Source organism: Grammomys surdaster, unplaced genomic scaffold (genome assembly GCF_004785775.1).
Source record: "Grammomys surdaster isolate TR1022 unplaced genomic scaffold, NIH_TR_1.0 125941, whole genome shotgun sequence".
NCBI lineage: Eukaryota > Metazoa > Chordata > Mammalia > Rodentia > Muridae > Grammomys > Grammomys surdaster.
In genome coordinates, this window is record NW_021620763.1 from 831,022 (window position 1) to 843,725 (window position 12,704).

The window sequence follows — 12,704 nt, forward strand, 5'->3', positions numbered from 1 at the left end:
TAACTACAGTTCCTGGGGATCTGATGCCTTCTAACTTCTACAGTCAATAGGCAGCTATGTGGTGTACAACATACACATAGGCAAAAAGTTTATACACACAACAAAAAACTCCAAAACCATTTTGTGTAAAGGCATGCATCCACATGCGCAAGTGTGTGTGTGTGTGTGTTGTGTGTAGGCCAGAGGTAGTTGTTAGGGTGTCTTATAACACTGTCCACTTTCATTCTTTGATTATTATTGTGTGTGCACAATGTGTGTTGTGAGGACCATGGCATCACGCATGTGAGGAGGACTGAGGACAGCTTTGTGGAGTCTGCTCTTTCCTTCCGTCTTTATCCAGGCTCAGGGAACACAAACCAGGCCGTGAGACTCACATGATAAAGCATTGTCTTCACTGAGCTTCCTGCCTGCTCCCACCTCCACTTCATTATTTGGTGCAATGTCTTTTATTGGCCCCGGAGATCATGGATTGGCTAAACTGTCAGGCGCAAGAGCTCTGGGAACCTCCCTTTTCCTTTATAGGTACCATCATGCTGGCTTCATTGAATACTGGGGATCTGAGTTCAGGTTATAGTCCCAGCCTTCATAATGATTTTACTGATAGATTTGGAATGCATATGTAAAAGACCACTAGAGCAATTTCATTAAAATTTCGTCTAGTTTTAATTAGAACCCATAATTTTTTTTAATCATTTTGAAAATCCAGACAGCTGTTGGGGGCAGGGATGTAGCTTGATGATAGAGTACTTGCTTAGCATCTTTGAGGCCCTGGATTGGATCTGTAGTACCACAAAGCCACCCCTCCCCCACAACAACGGCAATGTATCCCTTAACATAAATTTAACAAAGCAAGTTTTTTTTTTTCTCCTTGTTAACTTGACACAAACTAGAGTCATCTGGGAACAGGCAAGCTCAATTGAGAAAATACCTCCATCAGATTGGACTGGAGGCAGGTAAATGGGGGCAGCTTTTTGACTGATGATTGATGCAAGAGGGTCCAGCCACACTGAGAAGTGTCAACCCTGGGCAGGAGGTTCTGGGTTATTAAAAAAAAAAAAAAGCAAGCCGATAAGCAGTACTCTTCCATGGTCTCTGCTTCAGTTCCTACCTCCTGGTTCCTGTTCTGTTTCAGTGTCTGACTTGGCTTTTCTCAGTACCGACTGGGATATGTAAGCCCTTCCTTCCCCCAGTTGCATTTGGTTAAGCACATTTGGACTAATTAGTTATCAACAGGTAGAACAGGTAGAAATGGCCTTGACATTTGCTATAGATTATTCTGAGAAGTCTGTATTATATTAATGTGGTAGAAACAGCATGAAAATCAAGAGGAAGAGGCTGGTGAGACGGCCCAGCAGGGAGCAATGGTTCTCATGCATCCTGAGTACCTGAGTTTGATTCCTGCATCTCATAATGAAAGGAGAAAATAGTTCCCCAAAGTTATCATCTGACTCAGAGGCTTGTGCTGTGCCATGCACACACTCATACTCAAATGAGAATAATAAGTAAAATGAAAAATTAAAGAAGAGAAAAATATCTCAGAAGACATATTTTGGTTTCATATATACATACATACATACATACATACGTACGTACATACATTGCTGTAGTAAGTGCCAGGGAAATAAAGACGGTGTCTCTCTTATAAAATGTATGTAACTGATTAATTTAGGCAAATGTAAATGGAGACAATTGCATCCCAATGAGATAAAGCATTGATGGAGGCATAAAGGAATTGTTAACTGCTAGTGTTCAGCTGTGCTCCTATAAAACTGGAGTAAATAGACCTTGAGCTCCAAATGGAAGATCTGGGTCAGAAACTCCTTAACTGAGTGTTGCTTCCTGGGTGCTGGAGGCGGTCCAGCTGTCACAGTAGCCGAGCATTCATCTTCATCTACAGCACTGAGCTCACCTCGAGGCAGGCCTTGTTGGCAGTGGGAGCTCAGTCATGAAGAAGATAGAGACCAAGAGACTGATGGAAGAATAATGAAAGAAAAAGCATGGATTTGATCTCCTACCATATATTGGAACTTATCTCTTTCTTCTTTTTAAAAAAAGAACATCTCTTCATTTGTGCGCATGCATCTGCACAGAATGGTGTGTGTTGTCTTGGAGGACAGAGAACTTGCAAGAGTTGGTTCTCTCTTCCACCAAGTAGATTATGGGGATCAAACTCAGGGCATCAGGCTTGGTAGCAAGTGCCTTTTACCTGTTGAGCCATCTCATAACTTTTCTTACTCTATAGTTACAGATTGGTCCCTTTAGCCAGTCAATAATGAACCAAAAAAGTAGTTCAATGGTCACACTCACCTGGTATCAGTCCTGACTGCCTGTGTGCCTGTAACTCCTTATTATCCCATGTGTTTTGAGCTGCATTGCGATATTTTCCTTTATCTGAAAAAATTAATGTCCTTAACCTTATAAAATATTAAACTTTAGGGAGAAATTATCACAGCAATGAAGCGCGTCTTCTTACTAATTTCTTAAAACTCTGTGGCATTCTCATTGAATCTGAGCTAATACAATTTTATAATTGGAAATTTAGTTTTGTTTTCCAGTATATAAGCTGTAATTTTGCTGTGCCATCTCATGAGAAATGTGTCTTTCTGTTTTTTTTTTTTATCCTAGAAATACATCTTAGACTAAGAAATATGCCTTTTCTCTTCCTTTCACTTGGATTAGAAAATAGCTAGATAGAAAACAAGATCTGCAGTGTGGCTTGATGAAGTAGGGTATCCCAGTTTTGCTATTTACACATGCAGATAAGGAGCTGGAGACTCCGCATTTCACATACTGGATAAAACACTTCCCTTAAATTACTATCCTTGTGTAAAAGAATTCAGATAGACTGCTGGACAGCTTTGCCAAAGGACACATTGCAGGTCTCCAGAAAACAACAACAAAATAACTAAAACACCCATGTAATTAGTAGAAGTAGCTTCTAACAGGCTCTTGCTTGTCTAAATCTTGCTCTTTGTTTAAATTCTGTATGACAAGCTTTTTATTAATGATTGGTGGTTTCTGTTTCATTAATATGGTTGATAATAGTTAATTACCAAAGTGAAGTAAACAGTTCAGAGCCAGATTAAGACTGAAAAGCCAATTATATAGAAATGATCCAGCTGCATTTAATATAGTTTCCTTTTGCTATTAAAATCCTCAAATATGTTTTTAAACACTTAAAAAAAAAACCAACTACATCACTTATCTTTAACTCTGGTTTTCACTGTTTTATTTAGGATTGGAAGATGCATCTAGTTTAGTTTTTATTTTCCTAAAGATTTATTTATTTTATGTATTTGAGTACACTGTAGCTGTCTCCAGACACACCAGAAGAGAGCATCAGATCTTATTACAGATGGTTGTGAGCCATCATGTGGTTGCTGGGAATTGAACTTGGGCCCTCTGGAAGAGCAGGCCGTGTTCTTAACCACTGAGCCATCTCTTCAGCCCTAGTTTTGTTTTTTAAATTCAATGAACAGCTTCAAAACAAAATAGAATTCACTTGAGCTTAACAAAAGGTGAACCAGTACTGTTAGAGATGTCCTTTCTGGTAGCTTACTATGAACTGTCTACAAAGTCTGGCTCATAAAAAGTTCAACTAAAATTCATAAAATATAAAATTAACTGTTTTAAAATGTCTTTAGTTTTATTATGTCTAATGAGAATTTGCCTCATGTCTGAGAGATTTGCCTGTCTTTATGTTCTTGCATGTGTGTGCTGGGAGCCTATGGAGGTCAGATGAAGGCATCAGATTCACTGGAAATAGAGTTACAAATGGTTGTGAGCTGCCATGTAGGTGCTGGGAATTGAAAGTGTGTTGTCTAGAAGAGCAGCTGGCATTCTTAGCTGTTGAGTCATCTCTTCAATCTCAAAATTAATGATTTTTAAAGTGAAGAATTCACTGGAGACCAGCACATTTATAATATTGTATAATTACCACCTCTATCTAGTTCTAAAACACATTTATCACCCCCAAAGGAAAGCCCATACCCACTGAGCTGTTTTTCCCCAGTCTCCCCAATACCATCTCTTAAGATAAATTTCCTGATTCTGGGTATTTCATAGAAACAGAATAATAAGACATGACTTATGACCTTTTGTGACTAGGTTCTTTCACTCAACGTAATATTTTTTGAGGGTTTTTCTTACTGTGTCAAGTGAAGTACTTCATTTATCTTTATGACTGAGTAATATTCCATCAAATATGCATACTATAATTTGTTTACTCATTTGTTTCTTGATGGACATTTGCATGGTTTCCATCTTTTGAATAGTGTTATTAAGAACATATAGTATCTGTTTTAAACATTTTTGGTTGAATTATAAACATAAGGAATAGAACTTCTTGGCCATATAGAGACTGTATGTTTAGTTGTTTGAGATGCCACCAAACCACCGTCACCTTAGACTCCTACCAGCAATATTGAGCCTTCCAATTTCTCTATGTGTCCTCCATACTTTGTTTTTCTTTTATGCACATCCTATCGGGTATAAAACAGTACTTCATTATAGTTTTGATCTACATTTCCCTAGTTGCTAACAGTATTGAGCAGATGTGTGTGCATTTTTCCCATTTGTGTATCTTTAGAGAGATACCTACTGAAGTTCTGTAAAAAATTTATATAAATTAGATTGTCTTAGAGCTGGGGAGATGAGTTAGCAGTTGAGAGTACTTGCCACTCTTGAAGAGGAACCAGGTTTGATACTTAGCACCCACACCAGGGAGCTCCTGTAGCTCCCGGCTGCTGTAATTCCAGCTCTAGAGGATTTGATGCTCTCTTCTAGCTTCTTCTGGCACTGTGAATGACATGTGACTGTCATACACACAGATAAAATACATAATTTTAAATAGAAATTAGATAGATTTTATTGATGAGTTGTAAGAGTTCTTTAATATTCTGGATATTATTGTTTGCAAATATTTTCTCTCAGTACTTATTGTGATGGCTTTTCCCAGTTGTCAACTTGACAACATCTGGAATGACCTACAATCCAGAAATGGAAGGCACACTGGTAATCCAGATCTTGTGGTAGGAAGACAACAGGCCTTTGATCTGGATCTTGAGGCTGAGAGACACAACCTTTTGATTTGAGTTGAGATGACACATACCTTTAATTCAGATCTCGAGACACATGTTTAATCTGGGCCATACTTTTTGTTGAAAGCCTGAAGTGAGGGGTTTGTTTGTTCTTTGATTGCTTGCCTTCACTTTGCCAGCACATCCAGAGTCCCTCACTGGCATTGGATCCTAATTCTTTGAGATTCCAGTTTATACAGAAGACCAGCTAAGACACCCAGCCTTGTGAGACTGGCAACTACTAGATTTTTGGACTTTCCATTCACAACTAGCCATTGTTGAATTAGTTGGACTACAGATTGTAAGTCATTTCAATAAATTCCATATATATGTGTATACACACACACACACATACACACACACACACACACACACATATACACACACATTTGGAACTAAGTTCTTTGACTCTAGAGAGCCCCGACTAATACAAATTTTGGTACCAGAAGTGGTTCTAGAGGAACAGAAGTAGAAAGATGAATTTGGAATAGGCTTTATAATTCACCAGCACCTTCTAATTCACTAGCACCTTTAGCCACTGAAGCCTCTCCAGTCACTCTCTCTCCTGGGAGCTTGGAGAATATTGATGACCCATGGTAGAAACTATATTTCAAACTTAAAGAAGCAAATGCCTTTGATTATCTTTTTTTTTTTCCTTTTTTTTTTTCACGTCAGACGGGTAATGTGCCCACGTCGTAACAAGATTTAATGGGCGGCACATATCACGCAAGTGCGTGAACACCCAATCATCACGCTTTATGAACCAGAAAGGATCAGCCTTTGATTATCTTGATTCATCAATTGTGAGTGGCAATGGATTTGGTAACCCTGTATAGGAAACTTGACAGTTTGGGGGAAAATAAGGAAAATGGTGCTGCTGATTGGTTGCTATTAGCATCTCTGGATAAAGTGATAAAGGGTAGGGATGAGCAGTGTGATAAAATTAACCAACTTCAGAATATGATGAAGGACAACAGTGGACTTAGTGATAAAATTAACCAGTTCCAGATGCACATAAACAGTCTAAAGGTTTCTAAGTGTGCCCTTGAAGAGAATCTTCTCTCTACCAGCCATAGACCTTGAGTTATGGAAAATCAAACTGAAGACCTCATTACAAAGTTGACTGAATTACATCGAGTACTCAAGTCCCAGCCTCAGAGGGTGTCAGCAGTTAAAAGTTAAGGGCATTAACTGGTAAAGAATGGGGTCCTATAACTCGCGATGGGGCTGTGTGGGAGACCCTATTAAAACAGAGAACTTTTAACCTTCATATTCTCAAGGATTTATCTGATCTGAGGAAGCAGTAATCTCAGCCCCACCCCTTGAAATAGTGTCTTTTTTCACCTTTCATTGAGGAAATTAACTCTTCAGTGTCTGCTAAACCAGTAGTGACTTTCTCTGAAGAAAATGCCGGGCAAAACAATACTGATGTTCCTCAAGGTCCACCAATAGTTGCCTCTATACCTATAACCTGAATGAAGGTAAAGCAGGCCCCTAAAGGAAAGGTAGAAAGTGTGCTCCATGTGGAAGTGTGCCACACTACTAAGGAGATTACTGAGTTTACTAATTCATTCAAGCAAAAGTCTGGGGAATACATGTGGGAATGGATTTGAGGGTGTGGGATAGTGGTGGCGCCACCACTACTGGAAAAACTTTTTCTCTTTTAAAAAATTATTTATTTTTATTTTATGTACATCGGTGTTTTAACTGCATCTATGTCTGTGTGAGGGCATCACATTTCATTTCTCTTTTGAAGACAAATACAAAAGTAACTGAATAAAAGAAAAAAAAATATTTGTATAGCTGGGCGGTGGTGGTACACACCTTTAATCCCAGCACTTGGGAGGCAGAGGCAGGTGAATTTCTGAGTTCGAGGCCAGCCTGGTCTACAGAGTGAGTTCCAGGACAGCCATGACTACACAGAGAAACCCTGTCTCGAAAAACCAACAAAACAAAACAAAACAAAACAAAACAAAACAAAACAAAACAAAACAGGTGTCAAAAGTCGAATGGTTGGATGAAGCATTTGTCAAAAGATGGACTACTGAAAAGCTGGAGTGGGTAAAACCTAATCCTCCACAATGGGAAGGACCAAAAGACATGCTCTTCACAGATCCTACAAGAAGCAAAGTGGTGAGAAGGACACCACAACACTGGAAGCTGTGTGCCACCCCTTTCCTTGTGCCAGACCTTAGGGTCAGAAATACTCTGCTTCACTGGATGAATTAAATGGAATGGGATTAAACTGGAACCAGGGGTGGAAGGGCCAGGTGATGGCATTGAATTTCCAGAGGCAAGGTGATTGTAGTTATTATAATGGGTAGCTTAGACAAAGCTATGTTCATAATTACCTTACCTGTAATGCTCAGCACAGGTGAGGTGATTTTTATAATGGCATGACTTGTATGGACTGTTGATACTGGCTAATCAATCATGTTTCTTCCAAGCATGAAATAGATAAGAAGCCTATTGCATTTCTACTTGATCCTATAAGCAGAAAATTTTTCAAAAAAAAAAAATGAAGGAAAAGCTGCATTGGATTATTTTTGAAAGGCAATCTCAGCCAGTGAATCATTTTCTACACTTGAGTCAGTTTGCAGATCTAGAACCCCTTGAATGAAGGGGTGGCCATGTTTCCCTGAAGAAGGACCTTGATAAGACACCTAAAAGTTTTACTGTTAAAACTCTAACAGTTTTAACAGCCTTTCTCCAGTTTTTCCCTAGAGGGACCTATGACCTGGATTACTGTACACTGAAGGAAAGGAAACAGATTTCCAGGGTCTGTTGGATACTGGTTATGAATTGATGTTAATTCTGGGAGATCCTAAGAAAACACTGTGGCCCTCCAGTTAAAGTAGGGGCTTATGGAGGTCAGGTGATTCATGGAGTTTTGGCTGATGTCTGACTCACAGTAGATCTAGTGGGCTCCTGAACTCATCCTGTGGTCATTTCCCCAGTTCCAGAACGTATAATTGGGATAGATATACTTAGAAGTTGGCAGAATTCTCACATTGGCTCCATGACCTGTGGAGTGAGGGCTATTATGGTTGGAAAGGCTAAATGGAAGCCTTTAGAGTTGCCTCTGTCAAAGACAATAGTAAATCAAAAACAGTATCACATCCCTGGAGGAATTGCAGAAATTAGTGCCACCATCAAGGACTTGAAAGAGGCAGGGGCAGTGGTTCCCACCACATCTCCTTTAACTCTCCCATCTGTCCAGTGCAGAAGACAGGTGGATTGTGAAGAATGACAGTTGACTATCAACAACTTAATCAGGTAGTAATTCCAATTGCAACTGCCTTACTAGATGTGGTGTCCTTTCCTGAGCAAATGAGCACATCTCCTGGTACCTGGTATACAGCTATTGATCTAGCAGATGGCTTTTTCTCAGTACCTGTCAATAAGAACTACCAGAAGCAATTTGTTTCCAGTTGTCAAGGCCAGCAGTATACCTTTACAGTTTGCCTCCAGAATATATTAACTCTTCAGCCCTGTGTCACAACTTAGTTAGAAGGGATCTTGATCATTTGTCTTTATCTCAAAATATCACACTGGTCCACTATACTAATGACTTTATGCTGACTGGACAAAGTGAGCAAGAGGTAGCAACTACTTTGGACTCATTGGTAACGTACATGCATATCAGAGGATGGGAAATGTATCCAACCAATATTCAAGGGCCTTCTACCTCAGTGAAATTCTTGGGAGTCCAGTGGTGTAGGGCATACAGAGACATTCCTTCTAAGGTGAAGGATAAGTTATTACACTTGGCCCCTCCCACCACAAGAAAGAAGTACAGCATTTAGTGAGCCTATTTGGATTCTGCAGACAGCGCATTCCACACTTGGGTGTGTTACTCAGGCCCATTTACCAAGTAACTCAGAAAGCTGCTTGCTTTGTGTGTGGCCTGGAACAGGAGAAGGCTCTCCAACAGGTCCAGGCTGCTGTGCAGGCTGCTCTACCATTTGGATCATATGATCCAGCAGACCCGATGGTACTTGAGGTGTCAGTGGCAGATAGGATGCTGTTTGGAGCCTTTAGCAGGCTCCTATTGGTGAACCACAGAAGAGACCTTTGGGATTTTGGAGCAAGACTCTCCCATCATCTGCAGACAACTATTCTCCCTTTGAAAGACAGCTTTTGGCATGCTATTGTGCTGGAGTATAAACTGAATGTTTGACAATGACCATCAAGTTACCATGGCCTGAACCATCATGGGTGTTATCTGACCCATCAAGCCATAAATTAGGACTACACAGCAGCAGTCTATTATCAAATGGAAGTGGTATATATGCAATTGAACCTGAGCAGGTCCTGAAGGCACAAGGAAGTTACACGAAGAAGTTGCTCAAATGCTTATAGTTTCTACTCCTATTATGATGCTGTCTGCTGCCAAGCATGCACCTAAATCTGCATAGGGTTTTCCCAATGATCAGTTGACTGAGCAAGAGAGTACTAGGGCCTGGTTTACTGATGGTTCTGCATGTTATGCAGGCACCACCCAGAAGTGGACAGCTGCAACATTATAGCCACTTTCTGTGACAACCTGAAAGTTACAAGTGAAGAGACGTTCTTCACAGAGGGCAGAACTTCGGGCAGTACACATGGTATTACAGTTTGTTTGGTAGGAGAAATGGCCAGATGTGCAGTTGTTCACTGACTCATGGATTGGCTGGATGGTCAGGGACTTGGAAAGATCATGATTAGAAAATTGGTGAGAAAGACATCTGGGGAAGAAGTATGTGGATAAATCTATCCAAATGGGCAAAGGATGTGAAGATATTTGTGTCCCATGTAAGTGCTCACCAAAAGGTGACTTCAGCTGGGGAGGAATTTAATAATCAAGTGGATAAGATGACCTGTTCTGTGGACAGTCAACCTCTTTCCCCAGCCTTCCCTGTCATAGGGGCACATGAACAAAGTGGCCACAGTAGCAGAGATGGAGTTATACATGGGCTAGACAGCATGAGACTTCTACCCACCAAGGCTGACCTGGCTACAGCTGCTACTGAGTGCCAGACCTGCCAACAGCACAGACCAATAAAGAGCCCCAGATATGGGCACCATTTCCTGAGATGATCAGCTAGCAATCTGGTGTCAGATTGTTTACATTGGGCCACTTCCTCCATGGAAAGGACAAAACTTTGTACTCACTATAGTAGATACTTATTCTGGTTATTGATTTGCCTTTTTTTTCCCCATAATGCTTCTACAAAAAACACTATCTGTGGACTTACAGAATGCCTTATCTATCAACATGATATTCCACATAGTATTGGTTCTAACTAAGAAACTCACTTCACAACCAGAAAAGTGTGACAATGGGCCCATGATCATGGAATCTTACCATGGTCCCTACCATCCTGAAGCAGCTGGCCTGGTAGAAAGATGGAATGAAGATACCTTTTGAAGACACAGTTATAGTGACAATTAGGTGACAGCATCCTGGAGGGCTGGAACATGGTTCTCTAGAAGACAGTGTATTCTTTGAATCCATATACAATATATGATATAGTTTCTCCCATAGCCAGGATTCATGGTTCCAGGAATCAAGGGGTGGAAAAGGGAATAGTTCCACTCACTATCATTCCCAGTGACTCATTTGGAAAATTTCTGCTTCCTGTTCCTGAGACCTGAAGTTCTGCTGGCTTAGAAGGTTTGGTTCCAGAGTGGAGGGCATTCCTGCCAGGAACCACCACAAACATTCCATTTTTCTGGTAGCTCTGACTCTCAAGCACAGGCTAAGAAGGAATATAACAGTGTTAGGAAGGGTGAGAGATCCAGATTGCTAGGAGAAATTGGATTGCTTCTCCACAATGGAGGTAAGAAAGTTTATGTCCAGAGTGCTGGGTAGAGAGAGGATAGAGATGATTCATTTTTTCCTTCAGGCTTATAGTTTCACAGTTTATCTGATGCGTATGGGTGGGGCTGGGGTAGGGTAGAGAGAATCCTTTTCTCTCTGAACTCCAAACAGGTTACACCAGAAAGGACGGTTGGAATGCTGAGCCTGTCCTACTTCTCATGCCAGAGCCCTTACAGTCCTGTGACTTGCTGCTTGGCTGCCAGTGTTGACTTTGCAGGACAGACAGTGTGGCAGGTGCAGTAGCTGCTCTCAAACTGTTTGTGCTGGCTAAGCCTGTGGACTAGCGGGTTGAGCACCTGCTTGCAGCAGAGGTGTGCTGCCATTGGGTGTGTGGGCGTGGGAAATGCCTGAGCAGCAGCTTTATTCCACCAAGTGTCCCTCGGGCTCTGAGTGTAGACTATAGTCAGGGGTAGAGGTGAGGCGAGGCGTGGGTACTGAACGGCCAGGCTCGCATTCAGCCTTACTGAATGCTCCTGCTCACCCTTCAGCCTAAGTTCTCTATCCCAGCTCTTCTCAGAGGTGAGGACCACGGTTTCCTCCAGAAAGCACCCTTTGTTCTCTTCTGCAGTGTCCCCATACTTCCCACTATGTGGACCAAAGTCTATAAATCTGTTTCCAAGGCACAACCATGCTGGTTCTCAGGGTGGACAGTCACTTCACCAGTCTTGGAGAGTAGAGGCCTTTGGAGCTCAGGGATGTACAAAACATAGGGGCTTCTGTTAAGCAGAGTTTGACTTTAACACTCCTAAGATGAGTGCCTAGGATGGACAGTGAGCAAGCTAGGAGCAGCCACCGCCTCCTCTCCTCTCCATTTCCTGCGCGGATCACCGATGTCCTGGCCTTTTGTGACAGGATCTTTTGCATCTTAGGCCATACCCCAATTTGCTGTCTTCTAGTCTTAGCTTCCTAAATGTGGGATTACAGACACACGCCTCATCGTGTAGCGTGCCAGTCTGTGTGCCCGTGGCCCCACGGAGGCTTGCCTTTTGTCTTTTGCCTTTTTTGCATGGTGGCGAGGACCCTCTTTTCTCCCGTCTCCTTATTGTTTCTTTTACCAGTTTAAAGCCCAGTGTTCCTGGGTTTCACCTGGTCTCTAACTGTCCCCCAGTGACTGTCACACTCTTGGAGCTTTCCTTATCGCACATCTCTTCCATGCAGCCGTGTGCTTCCTTGGTGTGCTGGTTGAAACTCACAGAGTCATTTGAAGGTACCCAGTGTCTCTAACCCGCCATTTAAACCAGTTCTTGGTAATGTAACTTTACTTTGTATGATTAGTCAGACTTCCCAAGGCTAGCCTAGAAAGTAAGAGCTTCCTGCCACTTAATTTCCAAATAGTCCCAGTTTCATATCTTCAGCCTCTCAGTTCTGGTCAGCTTCTGATCATGATTATTAGAGTGTTAGTTAGTGCTGGTCCTATACATGAACTGTGCCCCAGACTTCAGGAAAGAAGAGTCCTCTTACAATAAAGGGGCTAGGCCTTTTTAAAAAAATTATTATTTTTTATTTATTTATTTATTTTTTACTTCTTGCAGAGTGTAGGGGTTAAGTCAAGAGCAAATCAAGTCGGTAAGTCACAAGAAATCACAGAGCAGGCCCATGCACTATGGCCAAATCAGGCCTTTAGCTGTTTACACCCAGATGCTTTTGTTACCTGGATGTAAGAGAGGAGAGGATTGGCTGCTCCTAGCTTGCTCACTGCTCACCCTAGGCACTCATCTTGGGAGTCTTAGAGTCAAACTCTGCTTGTCAGGAAACGGAAGCAC

General features: G+C 41.5%; 1 non-coding gene across 1 annotated transcript; it reads right to left on the bottom strand.

The window, feature by feature from the left end:
• Nucleotides 1-5,747: 5,747 nt before the first annotated feature.
• LOC114608938 lies at nt 5,748-5,852 on the bottom strand. Its single transcript, XR_003709439.1, has one exon. It is a non-coding gene; the product is annotated as a small nucleolar RNA U13 (small nucleolar RNA).
• Between the last annotated feature and the right edge of the window lie 6,852 nt (nt 5,853-12,704).